This window comes from Rhinoderma darwinii, chromosome 2 (genome assembly GCF_050947455.1).
Source record: "Rhinoderma darwinii isolate aRhiDar2 chromosome 2, aRhiDar2.hap1, whole genome shotgun sequence".
Lineage (NCBI taxonomy): Eukaryota > Metazoa > Chordata > Amphibia > Anura > Rhinodermatidae > Rhinoderma > Rhinoderma darwinii.
The window spans coordinates 300,650,405-300,664,776 of NC_134688.1; the positions used below are offsets into that span (position 1 = coordinate 300,650,405).

General features: G+C 42.9%; 1 long non-coding RNA gene across 2 annotated transcripts in view; it reads left to right on the forward strand.

The window, feature by feature from the left end:
• The window catches only part of LOC142743104 (uncharacterized), a 116,274-nt gene that overhangs the window by 24,482 nt on the left and 77,420 nt on the right, over nucleotides 1-14,372 (forward strand). Inside the window, exons 1-2 of one of the 2 annotated variants that reach the window (XR_012881496.1) lie at nucleotides 8,988-9,065; nucleotides 10,140-10,220. The exons of the other annotated variant lie outside the window; for it this stretch is intronic. This is a non-coding gene — a long non-coding RNA (uncharacterized LOC142743104). Of the gene's footprint in view, nucleotides 1-8,987; nucleotides 9,066-10,139; nucleotides 10,221-14,372 lie in introns of those variants that run through there. 2 annotated transcript variants of the gene reach the window in all.

Below are 14,372 nucleotides of genomic sequence, written 5' to 3' on the forward strand. Positions count from 1 at the left end.
AAGCATTCCGGAGTTATTACCACATAAAGTGAAACATGTCAGATTTGAAAGGTCAAAAGTGGCCAAAGAGGGAAGGGGTTAATCACCACTTGCGACGTTTCAGCCCTACTCCATGGGGCCTTTCTCAAGCAATACATCTCAGTGAACAGCGCACATATAAATACATGGTTTACAAAATTACATAATAGGGAAATAAAAATTCAATATTGCATAATTCTCTGAATTCAAATGTAAATAGTGCAGTGAAAAAACACAGACGTGTTAACCCTTTCACGACCAAGGACGAAAATGCACGTCCTGGTCGGCTGCTAGTTCCCGCACCAGGACGTGCATTTTCGTCCGCATTTCAAACTGTCACTCTGTGTAAACACAGAGTGACAGACCCGCGCTGACAGCTGTCCTAGACAGCTGAGACATCAGTCTCGCCGGTCAGCGGACCATCGCCGCTGCTTTCGGCAGTTAACCCCTTAAGTGCGGCGACGGATTGCCGTCGCCGCATTTAAGTGGTTTGAAGCACATCGGCAGCCCCCACGAAGTGATCGTGGGGGCTACCGATGCTTGTCACGGCAATCGGAGGTCAGATAATGACCTCCGGGTTGCCATGCACGGAAGCCTCGGAGGAACAGCCTCCGGCCGTTCCTCCTCTGCTTCCTGTCAGTGTGACAGTCACGTCACAATGACAGTCAGAGTACATCACACTACGTGTGTAGTGTAATGTACTCTAGCAGCGATCAAAGCTGCAAGACTAAGTGTCCCCTAGTGGGACAAGTAAAAAAAGTTAAAAAAAGTAATAAAAATGTTTTTAAAAAAAGTGTAAAAATAAAAGTTATAAGTTATATAAACACAAAATGCTTTTTTTCCTATAATAAGACTTTTATTATAGAAAAAAAAAAGAACACGTTAAAAAAAGTACACATATTTAGTATCACCGCGTTCGTAACGACCCCAACTATAAAACTGTAATGTTATTTTCCCCGCACGATGAACACCCCAAAAAAAATCAATAAAAAACGACGACAGAATCACAATTTTTTTGGTCACCACCGCTCCCTAAATAAAGAATAAAAAGTGATCAAAAAGTCGCATGTACCCGAAAATAGTACCAATAAAAACTTCTATCCGTCCCGCAAAAACAAGCCCTTACACAGCTTTTTTGACTAAAAAATAAAAAAATTATGGCTCTCAGAATATGGTGACACCGAAATTTTTTTTGTTTATAAATAAGTCATTTTATTGTGCAAACGCTAAAAAAAAGGACCAAACCTATAAACATATGGTATCGCCGTAACCGTACAAACACGCAGAATAAAGTAAAAATTTCATTTATAGCGTACGGTGAGCGCCGCAAAAAGAAAACCTAAAAAACTGTGTCAGAATTCCTGTTTTTTGCTCAGGATTGCAAAAAAATTTAACAAAAAGTGATTTAAAAAAAAATGGCATGTACCCCAAAATGGTACCAATGAAAACTACAGATTGTCCCGCAACAAATAAGCCCTCACACCGCTCCAGTGGTGAAAAAATAAAAAAGTTCTGGCTTTCAGAATATGGCGATGCAAAATGTGCAGTGTCCAAAAGTGGATAAGATTGGGCACCATTTATCAGTGCGACACCGGCCACATATCTGCGGATTATTATTTATTTACCCCATTATTAAACCCTCTTATTATGCCCTGATGTACTCCACACAGATTACATATACCCTGATGTACCCCGCACAGATTACATATGCCCCCCACATTATAAACTGAAATACCAGCGAAACCCAAAACAGAAAAACTACCAAGCAAAATCTGCGCTCCAAAAGCAAAATGGCGCTCCCTCCCTTCTGAGCCCTGCAGCGTGCCCAAGCAGCAGTTTGCGCCCACACATATGGTGTCGCCATACCCGAGAGAACCCGCTTAACGTTTTATGAGGTATTTGTCTTCTGTGGCACAAACTGGGCACAACATATTATGCACTAAAATGGCATATCAGTGGAAAATTGCAATTTTCACTTTGAACCATCCGCTGTGCATTAACCCCTTTGCGCACTATGACTTAATTGCCCGTCATGGTGCGGCGGTTGATGTATGGAGCGGGCTCACATGCTGTGCCCGCTCCATACGCTGCGGGTGTCGGCTGTGTATTACAGCAGGCCCCCTCGGTACTAACGGACAGGTACAGCGATCGCTCTGTTACAGAAGCCTGTAAGAATAACAATATACTGCAATACATTAGTATTGCAGTGTATTGTACCAGTGATCCAATGATCGCTGGATTAAGTCCCCTGAGGGGATTGATTAATAAAATGTGTAGAAGAATTATAGTTATTAATAGTGAGAATTTTTTTTTTTAAAGTTAAAAAAACAAAACACCTTTTCGCATTTTTCTTCTAAAGTAATGTAAAAAAAATGAACAAAATTGGTATCGCTACGTCCGTAAAAGTCCGAACTATTACAATATACCATTATTTAATTTGCACAGTGCACACCTTAAAAAAAATTAATAATTGAAACCGCCAAAATCGCAGTTTTTTTTTTTGTCACCTTCGCTCTAAAAAAAAAATTCCTTGAAGGTTATTCCAAAATGGGGTCACTTTTGGTGGGTTTCCACTGTTTTGGTCCCTCCAGTGCATTGCAAATGCGACATGGCACCGAAAACCATTCCAGCAAAATCATAAATCCAAATGGCGCTCCTTCCCTTCTGAGCCCTGCTGTGGGTCCAAACAGCAGTTTATTACCACATATGGGGTATTGTCGTAATCGGGAGACATTGCTTTACAAATGTTGGGGTGCATTTTCTTCGTTATTCCTTGTAAATAATAAAAATTTATATGTTGTTTCAGAAAAAAAGTACATTTTAATTTTTACAGACTAATTCCAATATATTTAGCGAAAAACCTGTGTGGTCAAAATGCTAACTATACCCCTAGATAAATACCTTAAGGGGTCTAGTTTTAGAAATGGGGTCGTTTATGGGGAGTTTCTATCGTTCTGGCAGCTCAAAGCTTCTCCAAATGTACAGTGGGGCCTAAAACATTTTCAAGCAAAATATGAGTCCTGAAAGCCTCCGGGTGCTCCCTTCCTTTGGGGCCCTGCCGTGTGTCCAAACAACGCATTAGGGCCAATATGTGGGTATTTTTGAAAACAGGAGAAAGAGGGTGATAGATTTTGGGGTGTGTTTCTTCATTTTCATGTTCGCTTTACAAAGAAATTGGTCTTCAAACAAATACTTTTATGAAAAAAGTGAAATTTTTTTTTTTCCACCTGATATGCATTAAATTTACCAAAAAACTGTGGGGTCAAAATACTTACTATACCCCTAAATAAATACCTTATGGGGTCTAGTTTTCTAAATGGGGTCGTTTATGGGGAGTTTCTATCGTTCTGGCAGCTCAAAGCCTCTCCAAATGTACAGTGGGGCCTAAAACATTTTCAAGCAAAATATGAGTCCTGAAAGCCTCCGGGTGCTCCCTTCCTTTCGGGCCCTGTCGTGTGTCCAAGCAATGCATTAGGGTCACAATGGGGGCATTTTTGAAAACAGGAGAAACAGGGTGATAGATTTTGGGGTGTGTTTCTTCATTCTCATGGTCGCTTTACACAGAAATCGGTCTTCAAAGTGATACTTTTATGAAAAAAGTGTTTTTTGTTTTTTTTTCACCGGCTATGCATTAAATTTAGCAAAAAACTGTGGGGTCAAAGTACGCACTACACCCCTAGATAAATACCTTAAGGGGTCTAGTTTTCTAAATGGGGTCATTTATGGGGAGATTCTATCGCTCTGGTAGCTCAAAACCTCTCCAAATGTACAGTGGGGCCTAAAACATTTTCAAGCAAAATATGAGTCCTGAAAGCCTCCGGGTGCTCCCTTCCTTTCGGGCCCTGTCGTGTGTCCAAGCAATGCATTAGGGTCACAATGGGGGCATTTTTGAAAACAGGAGAAACAGGGTGATAGATTTTGGGGTGTGTTTCTTCATTCTCATGGTCGCTTTACAAAGAAATCGGTCTTCAAAGTGATACTTTTATGAAAAAAGTGAAATTATATTTTTTTACGCCTGCTTTGCATGAATTCTTACAAAAAAACTGTGGGGTCAAAATACTTACAACACCCCTTAATAAATACCTTAAGGGGTGTAGTTTTCAAAATGGTGTCACTTGTGGGGGTTTCCACCATTCTGACACCTATGAGCCTCTGAAAACCTGGCTTGGGTGCAGGAAAACAAAATGTACTTCAAAATGTATAAAATGATTACTAAATTTGTAAGTCTTCCAAATTGCTCAAAAAAAAAATTTTTTTTCCAAAAGTGCTGCCAAAATAGAGTAAAGAGATGGAAATATATATTTAATTAAAAAAATTGTGCAGTATGTGTGTACATATGTCACATATTGCAGTTAAAAATAGGGAAAAATTATAATTTTTCCAAATTTCTTCAATTTCTCTATTTTTTAATTAATTTCCGCAAATCGTATCAGTCTACTTTTACCACTAAAATAAAGTACAACATGTGACGAAAAAACAATGTCAGAATTACTTGGATATTCAAAACTTTCACACAGTTATTCTCTGATAAAGTCAGACATACCAGATTTGACAAATCTGGCTTGGTCATTAAGGTACAAACATGCCCGGTCATTAAGGAGTTAAGTACACTCTTTTTGTGTACATTGTGTACAAACGATTACGAGGGCATATCGCCCATACTGTATAAAAGTTAAAATACAATATAATTGGCTAAGTGCCAATAGGTAAAGTGCAGGTGTAGAACATTATAAATATTAAAAACTTTTTAATCATTTTTATATATATCCCAAAAAAATAATAATCCTGCAGCACTCCAATAGGGTAAATGAATAACTGTGTTTTTTATTCAAGCCAACGTAGAAAAAAGTGCGCGTTTCAGTCCAACATTAAGACTTTTTTCAACCACAGTTTTTCATTTACTCTATTGGAGTGCTGCAAGTTTTATTTTTTTGGGATATCAATTTAGTCTCTGGATCTGGAGTACTTGCTGGCATGCGTTTGCTTACCAATTTGACTGTGTTGGAGTGCTGCTGTCTTTTCTGCTGGTATATATATATATATATATATATATATATATATATATGTATGTATGTGCAGAGTAGGTCCCGACCTTACAGAGGTCGCCTTGTCGTGGCAGGTGGGCAAACACTTTTTGCTCAAAATGTGCACTAAGAACCTCCCTATGTGTAAGTAGATTTAGCATTACTGCATACTTATTTATATTTAGTGGCTTGGGTGGCATTAGTGTTCGCAGTGTGCTGTCGCCATTTCTTTGTCTGATATATATATATATATATATATATATATATATATATATATATATATATATATATATAGTACTGGAGTTCCCGGGCAGAGCATCAGCTGATGCTCCGCATTGGGACTCCAGCACTGCTGCCAACGTCACTGTCCATATATGGATTGTGATGTCAGCAGCAGTACTGGAGTCCCCGGGCAAAGCATCTGCTTATGCTCTGCTTGGGGACTCCAGTACTGCTGCCGACATCACTGTCCATAGATGGACAGTGACTTCAGGGGTTTCCTATCGCTGGAGTCCCCGGGCAGAGCATCATCTGATGTTCTACCTGGGGACTCCAGCACTGCTGCCAATGTCACTGTCATGCTGGAGTCCCCAGGCGGAGCATCAGCTGTTGCTCTGCTCGGGGACTCCCGTACTACTACTGACGTCACTTTCCATATATGGACAGTGACTTCAGGGCTATATCCTATAGCTGCAGTCCCCAAGCAGAGCATCATGCCTGGGGACTCCAGCACTGCTGCCAGCGTCACTGTCCCAGTGCTGTGGGGAATGGACAGGAGAGCAGGAGGGCGCCGCATCAGTTCCAGGGCAGGTATGTATAACTCATGTTCTGCCTAATGCAGTGGTTCCCAATCGGGGTGCCTCGGCACCCTGAGGTGCCGTGAGAACCATCCAGGGGTGCCGCGACACTCCTCTGCACCACTGACAGGCTGTGCTTACTCTCCTCCACTTCACAGCGCCTAGTTCATGTGAGGAGATTTTTTGCAGTCCCCTTGCATGCGTGATTTTCACGCACCCATTGACTTCAATGGGTGCGTGATGCGCGAACAGTGCACAAAGATAGGACATGTCGTGAGTTTTTTTCAGCGGACTCACGCTGAGCAAAACTCACGGACTGTCTGCATGCCCCCATAGACTAATATAGGTGCGTACTACATGCGTGAAAAGAACGCGCGTCGCACACACGTATATCACGCTCGTGTAAACGAGCCCTAACTCTAACTCCAACTTTCTAAGGCACGGGAACATCGGTAGCACAGAATACAGGAAGCATGTATGGGAACACTGGGAACAGGATAACAGTAAGGGACCATTTGCAAGACTAACATGGGTAAACACAACAACGGTCAGGCAATGAGTGAAAGGGCAGAGCCCTTTTTATAGTCGAGGGTGTTCATGGGTTAATTGATGATTGATGACACACGCTCGCACTGGTCCGCGGCCGTAGATGCTACAAGAAGTTGAATGCCTCCAAACATCTGCCCATTGATTCAATGGTAAAAATGGTGCTCCGTTCTGACCGGGCGTTCTTTTACGCGGCCGTTTACGTCCTGTAAAAAGAAGTGAATGTCACTTCTTGAGCTGTTTTTGGAGCCGTTTTTCATTGTGTCAATAGAAAAACAGCTCCAAAAACAGCTGCAAAAACGCCTCAAAAAACGTTTGTGGTTTCAAAAACGGCTGTAAATCAGAGGCTGTTTTTCCTTGAAAACAGCTCCATATTTTACAGCCGTTTTTCATTTTGCATGTGAACATACCCTTAATGGCTATGGGCTAATGTCTAAGTTCCCTGGGGTCTAGGGTGACTGAGAAGTTAATACCTAATATTCCTGGTAGTTTATGAGGAGTTAGGGGTTACAGTTATTATCTGCTGTGATCTAGGAAATGAGAATTAGGCATCATTTACACGTGCGTGATATATACGTGCGTGCAACGCGCGTGCTTTTCACGCGTGTCGTACGCATCTATATTAGTCTATGGGGTCATGCAGACAGTCCGTGAGTTTTGCGCAGCGTGAGTCCGCTGCGTAAAACTCACGACATGTTGTATATTTCGCCGTTTTTCACGCATTAAGCACCAATTGAAGTCAATGGGTGCGTGAAAACCACGCATGCCGCACGGAAGCACTTCCATGCGAACTGCGTGATTCGCGCAACAGCTGTCAAACTCTGAATGTAAACAGAAAAGCACCACGTGCTTTTCTGTTTACAAACATCCAAACGGAGTGTCATAATGATGGCGGCTGCGCGAAGATCACTGATGACACACGCAGCTGTTAAGTGCCTTTTACGCATGCAAAACGCCGCATTTTTTGTGTGCGCAAAACGCACACGCTCGTGTAAATCAGGCCTTAAAGTGTAAATTAAATTGTATTTGATCTAAATAGCTCTAAATAGCTGTGTGCTTGAATATATACACCTGTGCGCAGGGGTGTAGCTAGGGGGGGGGGCAGGCGGGGCATGTGCCCCGGGCGCAACTTATAGGGGGGGCGCCAGCGCCACCCCCTCCTGCACTATAATTATACCTGCGTCTATAGGACACAGGTACAATTAGAACCAATGAATGGCATATTATCATGGTACATTGTAGTTCTGTCACGATTTTGCCGCGAATCGCGGCAAAAACCGTGACGAAACTGCATTGTGTAGGTCCTGCAAAAAGACCTTTAGACATAAGGTCACATGACCTTATCGCTGAAGTTCTTACTATTGCTTAGAGACCTGCTGGTCACATGAACGCAGGAGCTCGAGCAGCAGCAGAAGCAGCAGCGACTCCACAGAGAAGACTGACTGTAAGTATAAGGGGATTGATTTGTTTAATGGGTCTGTATTTAGGGGGGCTGTATTTAGGGGGTCTGGTGTGGGGTCTGTATTTAGGGGGCCTGGTTTGGGGACTGTATTTAGGAGGTTTGGTGTCTATTAGTTTAAGGGGTCTGTATTTAGGGGGTCTAGTCTGGGGTCTGTATCAGTTTAAGGGGTTTAGGATCTGTAAATTTACGGGTCTGTGTTAGTTTAAGTGGTCTGGGGTTGGTATTTAGGGGGTCTGTTTTAGTTTGAGGTCTGGGGTCGGTATTTAAGGGGTCTGTTTTAGTTTGAGGTCTGGGGTCGGTATTTAGGGGGTCTGTTTTAGTTTGAGGTCTGGGGTCTGTATTAGTTTATAGGGTCTATTTAGGGGGCCTGTTCAAGGGTCTGTATTAGTTTAGGGGGTCTTTATTTAGGGGGTCTGATCTGGGGTCTGTATTAGTTTACAGGGTCTTTTTAGGGGGCCTGTTCTAGGGTCTGTATTAGGTTAGGGGTCTGTATTTAGGGGTCTGGTCTGGGGTCTCTATTAGAATAGGGGGTCTGGTCTGGGGTCTGTATTTAGGGGGTCTGTATTAGTTTCAGGTCTGGTGTCTGTATTTAGGAGTTCTGTATTTGAGGGTGTGGTCTGGGGTCTGTATTAGTTTATGGGGTCTGTATTTAGGGGTCTGTATTAGTTTTGGTTGTCTTTATTTAGAGGTCTGTATTAGTTTAGAGGGTCTGGTCTGAGGTCTGTATTAAGGGAGTCAGGTCTGGGGTCATTATTAGTGTAGGAGTCAGGTCTGGTGTCTGTATTTAGGGGTCCGGTCTGAGGTCTATATTTATTCAGGGTGCTTGTGATGGGGTCTGTATTTGTTTAGGGGGTCTGGTCTGGGGACTGCAATAGTTTAGAATGTCTGGGGTCTGTATGTATTCTATGATCTAGTCTGTGGTCCAAATTTATTAGTCTGAGTAAAAGGGTTTGTTCAGGTACATCGAAAGGTCATCAGTATAAAAAACGGTCTGTGCCCGCGCCACCCCTTGAATGTATGGTCCTGGGCCTTGGTGTCTAAATTTGTGTGTTTCTATAGGGGCTGGAAATGGCTGCAGAAGTGATGGGCAAAGATGTCTCATCAGGAGAAGTCGCCATAACGGTCTGCGTCAGATGGAGAAGAAAAGAAAACAGCTCCCATCAGAGAAGACATAACTGGATCTATAGGGGATCTCCTCTCCTGACATGTCTGTTGCAGGTAAATCCTTGTATTCTACATATTTCTGTGTACCCAGGACCAATAGACAAATGTGTGTTACCATTCCCATTGTCAGGAGGATGTGACAAGGGGAATCGTAACAACCATTTGTCAATGCTAACACAAAAAGGTGGTGTTCACTATAGACACGGCAGAGCGGCGGTGGGGAAGGGGGGCCCAAGTTTGTGGAACAGCCCAGGGCCTATGGTCTACTTAATCCGCCACTGCCGGCCATTCAGCACCTTTCTACGAGTGAAGCGGTGCGATACTTTGTGCCACTTGCGTCGTTCAACCCCAGGAGACCTGCACAGAAGAGAGCAGGTCTCCTTTGCCGCTGGACGGCGTGGAAACGGGATTACGGTGAGTTTGAATAGTTTGTTATTTTATCGTAATAAAAAAGTGTGTGGCATTATCTACTGGGGGGCTTTATCTACAGGGGGGGGGGCTTTATCTACCGGGGGGCTTTATCTACCAGGGGGGGCTTTTTCTATGGTGGGGCTCTACAGGGGGGCTATATACTGGGGTGGGCTATATGTAGAGCACTATATACAGGGGTGGGCTATATCTAAAGGGGAGCTATATACAGTGGTGGGCTATCTGTGGAGCACTATATACAGGGGTGGGCTATATCTATAGGGGGGCTATATACAGGGGTGGGCTATCTGTGGAGCACTATATACAGGGGTGGGCTATCTGTGGAGCACTATATACAGGGGTGGGCTATATCTATAGGGGGCTATATACAGGGTTGGGCTATACGTGGAGCACTATATACAGGGGTGGGCTATATCTACAGGGGGCTATATACAGGGGTGGGTTATCTGTAGAGCACTATAGGCGGATCTATATGTGGGACACTATACAGGGGTGGGCTATATGGGGGCACTATCTACAGGGGGCTCTATGGGGGGCACTATCTACAGGGGGCTCTATGGCAGGCACTATCTACAGGGGGTACAGTGTGTGTGTGGGACACTGTGTATGGTGCTGTAATAATTAGAGGTGCAGTGTATGGCGCTATTATATTTAGGGGCGTAGTATGTGGTATAATGAGAACTTTTTCTTTGTTTATAGGTGTAGAAATGTAGGAAAAGTGAGAAGCTGAAGACGTCTGGACCGGATGGAGAAAAATAACTAGAATCTGAGATGTCACTGGTGAGTCACTTAATGTAAATGTTTATTCTGCCTCTAATTTGTAATGTAGTCACTGTATGATCTGCAGCAAGATGATGGGTGGTATGATTATGATATGATTTTTTTTTTGTGAAACAGCATCGCCCAGCATAGACTTACCATTGTTCGGGCCATGCTGGGAGCTGGAAACAATTTAGTGTGAATCTATACATCAGGGGTTGCGCTAAATTGAGCTGTATTTGTGCTGGTGCTGTATATATGTATTAAGCTTGGTTCTGAGGCTGTATTTATGTACTGAGCACTATTCTGGTGTTGTGTATAGAACTATATTGCTTGTAAAATGTACAAATGTTTTTATGCTCGAGTTACATAAAAAGAAATGTGGAAAAGAAATGACACGTCGATTGGTAGAGAAAACAAACATGGCGAGGGGGAAGGAGATGTCGGGAAATGAGGTTGGCGGGGGCGCCAAATTGAATCTTTGCCCCGGGTGCTGGAGAACCTAGCTACACCTCTGCCTGTGCGCTATGGGTGTGACTTAAACACCTAAACTCACTAATTAGAAGGTGTCCACTTTTTGTAGTGTACATTTTAACCACAGGGTTAACATGAACCTCCAGAGTTGTTGGCGATTGTGTCTCCCACCATAAGTTTTAAATGTGACGGCGAAAGACGCATCTGGGAGATCGGAGCAGTCCGGTTGCTGAGGCAACTGTATGATGCTGTGCCTTCCAGCATTAGCACTCTATAACAGAAAAACAGGGATCAGTGTTGCAGGAAGTGGATTCAGCATCATACAGTTGCCTAAGCAACAGGACCTCCCAGATCTGCTTCTGCGTCTCCTGTTGGCACGTTTAGAGTCCATTCAGATGTATAAGTTGAGCTGCAGGTAAAACCGCATACAAAAACTGTATGTGTTTTTACTGCGCTGCGGTGCGTTTTCTTGACGTTGCAATTTTTTTTACTGCAACCGCATTGAAAAATGCATCAAATCGTGGAAACACATGTGGCTCCGGTTTTAATCGCACTTCAAACACAACATCTGAATAGATCCTTAAAACTTCTAGCGGGAAACATTAATTCTGGCTCTCTGCAACCCCTCTAGAGGGAGCTCACTACATAGATTTATTTGGATGCCATTGAACTCAATACTAGCTGTATAAATCCGTATGTAAGGTGCTCCCTCTAGTGACAGCTGCAGGTAGATATAATTTTATAATTTAACTCTGCCTGTATGGCTACTGCTCCCAATCTGAATCTGAGTGGACCCCTCAGAATCTGGACTACTATGGCTGTAGGTACGTTCATGCTGCTAATCTGCTCTGACCAGAAATGATATTCCAGTGTCCTAGAAGCAAATGGAGGTCGAATAACACATAACTGCCGGATCATATTACACACAGGGTATGTTTTTAGTATTTTACCATATGTGTGTATAGGAGCTATATACACATAACAGCAGGATATTTTTTTAATCAAGACTATTTGGAAAGTTACTACCTCTTATATTTTAGATGCATTGGAGTAAGGAAACAAATGGTGATGGAAACGCACGTACCATTTAAGGCTGTCTGCACACACTGCAGGTTTTGGTGCAGATTTTGTGCTTGCTGCAGAAACAACAGATTTTTAGTCGCAGAAATTTCTGCAACAAAATCTGCAGCTTGAATATGTGGCCTAAAGTGTACATTCCGTTTTAGAAAAACTCTATGTCATGCTGGATGTACATAAAAAAATAGCTCTAGAGATGGAATGGGGAAACAATTAGTAGCAAATCCTCAGTGTAAATGGCCATCTTATAATGGCCTACATGATTTTCCTGTGCTATCTCTATGTCCTCCATAATTATAGCAATGTGTAATGTAGAATGGGACATCCCTGATGCTCCCATTTACTTGCTAAGAAAATATTAGGTAAGCAAAATTGTTGCCTACAATATCTAAACAAAACAATGAAAATGCAAAACTTAAAGATATAACTAAACTTTTATAAATATTTTGCCATGTCAGAAGTTTTGATCAGTGGGGTTCAGAGAGCGGAGACTCCCCCATCACTAAAACAAATCAGGAGAAGCACTCAGGTGAGCGCTGTGACGCTTCTTTTCTGATCAGCTTTCTTTGGCTTTCCGAAGAATGTGGGACCGAGCTCTGGTGCCACCTGACTTGGTGAGATGCACTGGGACCAGCATCTATCAGACATTTATGGCATATTCTATGGCTATGCCATAAATGTCTGAGATTGCAATACCACTTTATTTGATCAAATGAGTCTATAAGGTTCCATTGACATGTGGAAACGTAGTTTATTGCTCCAATTATCGTAAAATTATGGCAAAATGCAGCGGGTCTTGCAAAACCATAGTACAACTGTGGCATTTGCAGGAATAAGCCGCAATTTGGCCGCACCGTTAAATAGACCCTAAAGTCATCTTACTCAAACAGGTGTTTGACAATTAGAAGTGGTACTGAATCACTTTCTGCAGAGGCGTAGCTAGGTTCTCCTACACCCGGGGCAAAGATTCAGATTGGTGCCCGCCCCCCTCAACTTCATTCCTGATATCTTCTTTCCCCTCACCGTGTTTGCTTTCTCTACCAATCAATGAGGTGTAATTTTTTTGCACAATTTTTTTCATGTAACTCGAGCATAAAACCATTTCTACATTCTACAAGCAATATAGTTCTATAAGGTAGTTACCATAACAATAACTTAAAAGAAAATAAATTAAAGAGGTCACACACAGCCCCCTGTACATAGCGCCACACACAGCCCCCATGTAGATAGCGCCATACACAGCCCCCAGTAGATAGCTCCACACACAGCCTCCCTCTTGTAGATAGTGCCACACACAGGCCCCTTCTTGTATATAACACCACACAGCCCCCTGTAGATAGCTCCACACACAGGTCATGTGACTCAGGTCAGGTGACTGGAATGGACCGAATGCCGCCACATGACCTCCTGGCTCCTCCTAACTCTAATCGCAGATGCAGCTGTCCGGCATACAGGGCGCCTATTAGCAGTGACCAGCTGTTTTGATACGGCTGCTCTGCGGCGTCCCCCCCTTTCCTACATCCTAGTTGCATGCCCCGCCTGCCCCCCCTAGCTGCGGCCCTGCTTTCTAACTTAAAGAGGCTCTGTCACCAGATTTTGCAACCCCTATCTGCTATTGCAGCAGATAGGCGCTGCAATGTAGATTACAGTAACGTTTTTATTTTTAAAAAACGAGCATTTTTGGCCAAGTTATGACCATTTTCGTATTTATGCAAATGAGGCTTGCAAAAGTACAACTGGGCGTGTTGAAAAGTAAAAGTACAACTGGGCGTGTATTATGTGCGTACATCGGGGCGTGTTTACTACTTTTACTAGCTGGGCTTTCTGATGAGAAGTATCATCCACTTCTCTTCAGAACGCCCAGCTTCTGGCAGTGCAGATCTGTGACGTCACTCACAGGTCCTGCATCGTGTCGGCACCAGAGGCTACAGTTGATTCTGCAGCAGCATCAGCATTTGCAGGTAAGTAGCTACATGGACTTACCTGCAAACGCCGATGCTGCTGCAGAATCATCTGTAGCCTCTGGTGCCGACACGATGCAGGACCTGTGAGTGACGTCACAGATCTGCACTGCCACAAGCTGGGCGTTCTGAAGAGAAGTGGATGATACTTCTCATCAGAAAGCCCAGCTAGTAAAAGTAGTAAACACGCCCCGATGTACGCACATAATACACGCCCAGTTGTACTTTTACTTTTCAACACGCCCAGTTGTACTTTTGCAAGCCTCATTTGCATAAATACGAAAATGGTCATAACTTGGCCAAAAATGCTCGTTTTTTAAAAATAAAAACGTTACTGTAATCTACATTGCAGCGCCTATCTGCTGCAATAGCAGATAGGGGTTGCAAAATCTGGTGACAGAGCCTCTTTAAAGGCTATGTACACATTTAACATTGTTTATTTTTATTATTTTTTTTATAAAATTGTGTGATTGGTTCAACTTCCTAAAGACATTTTATAAAAAAAAAAGTTTTTTACTTTTTGAGATTCAGCTGCTTTGTATTCTGTATACCTTAAGAATTCCCTTTGTTTCTACATTTTCCGATGAAAACAAGGTGGGTGAGATCTTGAGGAGAGAATGGAGTTTAGAGCAGAGAGGTTGGCCACAAATCTCTGAGTTTC